The following is a 2311-nucleotide window of genomic DNA, read 5'->3' as shown; positions in this document are numbered from 1 at the left end:
TTAGAAGGATCTGCTTTAATAAGCTGTACTCTAACCAGATAGATGAGCCATCAGGACTGTGTGCTGTGATAATATAGGGGCAAAGTGCATGGCCATATGGCCTATTGTGCCCATGCTAGCTCTTTCTCGAAACATGAAACCAAAGCACCATCTGTCTTTTCATGTGGGATGTAAAAGAGCCCGTGGCACAATTGGGAAACAGAGCAAGGGAGTCGCCCTGGACTCTGGGCCAATATTCATCTGTAACCAGACAGATTCTTTGGTTCTTATCACATGACTGCCTTTGGGAGCTTGCTGTGTGCAAATTGGGGCTGTCAGATTTTACTACATTACAGCTGTAACTGCACTTCAAAACTATTACATTGACTGTGATGTGCTGCAAGTCATTTTGAGGTGATTAGAGGTGCTACATAAATGCAAACTGATGTTTAACCCTGGCCTGGGTCTGTCTCAGTGTAAAGACAATGGGTCTGGCTTCCTTTTGGGTTTACCCCTCTGAACAGGAAACCCAGCTCTCAAAAGATGCTTTTTCTTAAGGATTTCCAAAATGTGAATTCAAGCCAAACCCATTCTCTGATGGGGAATGTTACCATTGACGAGAGTGTGTGCTGCTGGAAAAGCACAGCAGGTCGAGCAGCAACTGAGGAGCAGGACAATCAATGTTTCGGGCAGGAGCCCTTCATCAGCCCTTCCTGATGTAGGGCTGCTGCCCGAAACAACGATTCTCCTGCTCCTCGGATGCTGCCTGACCTGCTGTGCTTTTCCAGCACCACACACTCTCGACTCTGATCTCCAGCATCTGCAGTCTTCACTTTCTCCCAATGTTACCATTGAGACGGACCTCATTACTTCTCAGGACATAGAACTCAAGATTAATAGCCTTTCAAATATCAAGGTCTCCCTTGGGGCGGCATAGTGGCTCAGTGGTTAACACTGCTGCCTCATAGCACCAGGGTCCCAGGTTTGATTCCAGCCTCAGGTGACTGTCTGTGTGGAGTTTGCACATTCTCCCTGTGTCTGCGTGGATTTCCTCCGGGTGCTCCAGCTTCCTCCCACAGTCCAAAGATGTGCAGCTCAGGTGAATTGGCCATGCTAAATTGCCCATAGTGTTAGGTGCATTAATCAGAGGGAAAGGGGTCTGGGTGGGTTACTCTTTGGAGGGTCAGTGTGGACTTGTTGGGCCGAAGGGCCTGATTCCACACTGTAGGGAATCTAATCTCTCTCAGGATCAAATCTTAACCTTGAATTATGTTGTTGTTAAGGCATTTACAACTCTGTTTATCACAGCCCTCAGTCAGCTTCCTGTACCTTAGACACTTCAGCTTAGTTCTTATTCTCCTTCTTCACAGATGGTGCTTCAACCTTAAGCAACGCAACATCAGTCACCAAGTCTCCTGAAGCTAACCACTTGGAGAAATGCCCTGACGATCCACCAGAACTTGGTAAGTGGAGAGAGGAAATTGTCAAAGCCTCGTTATTGACACAACATTTTTAGCATAAAAAGGTAAAAGTCACAGAGTCTTACAGAACGGAAACAGATGCTTCGATCCAAATCTTCCATGCTGACCAAGTTTCCGAAACTAAACTAGTCCTATTTGACTACATTTGGACCATATCCCTCTAAACCTTGCCTATTCAAGTACTGACTGAATGACTCTTAAATGTTGTAACTGTACCTGCCTATGTCATTTCCTCTGGCAGGTCATTCCACATATCAACTACACTCTGTGTGGAAAAAGTTGCCTCTCAGGTCCCTTTTAACTCCTTCTCTCCTCTCACAATTATGCCCCTTAGTTTTGAACTCCCTAACCTGAAGGAAAAAGATATTTACAATTTACCTTATCTAGGCACCTCATGATTTTATGAACTTGGAGAAAGATTACCCCTCAACTTCCTAAGCTCCAGTGAAAAAAAGTCCCAGCCTATCCTTGTAACTCAGACCGTCCAGCCACAGCAAAATCCCTGTAAATCTTTTCTCTCCAAATTAATAACATCCTTCCGATAGCAGGGAGACCAGAACTGTACACTGTCACTAGATGTTGAGAATTCCTCTAGTTCATTATCGGGACTAAAGTCACTATCCACAGACTATCACAAACCTCACTCCCTGGGTGACAGTCCCATCCTCCTCAAAGGTGGATCTTAGCTGCTCGCATGTCATATTGAAGTCAAGATGAACTTCCAACCTCTTACCTGTTTGTTCACTGAGACTGCTTTACTCCCACCCCTGCCTCAACTCGTCTGCTGCTGAAACTCCCATTTGTGTTTCTTCCCTAATCGCTGGTCTTGAACACTCTAATGCTGGACACCG

General features: G+C 45.6%; 1 protein-coding gene across 2 annotated transcripts in view; it reads left to right on the top strand.

Moving 5' to 3' along the window:
• The first annotated feature begins 1162 nt into the window (after window positions 1-1162).
• LOC122565438 (beta-1,4-galactosyltransferase 2-like) overlaps window positions 1163-2311 on the top strand; it is a 35201-nt gene continuing 34052 nt past the window's right edge. Inside the window, exon 1 of one of the 2 annotated variants that reach the window (XM_043721423.1) lies at window positions 1163-1442. The gene's annotated coding sequence lies outside the window, so the exon portion shown is untranslated. The remainder of the gene's footprint in view (window positions 1443-2311) is intronic. The other variant, XM_043721422.1, reaches the window with a different exon arrangement.

This window comes from Chiloscyllium plagiosum, chromosome 31 (assembly GCF_004010195.1).
Source record: "Chiloscyllium plagiosum isolate BGI_BamShark_2017 chromosome 31, ASM401019v2, whole genome shotgun sequence".
Lineage (NCBI taxonomy): Eukaryota > Metazoa > Chordata > Chondrichthyes > Orectolobiformes > Hemiscylliidae > Chiloscyllium > Chiloscyllium plagiosum.
Note: the sequence above shows the minus strand (reverse complement) of the source record. Positions and strands in the feature narration are given on the sequence as shown.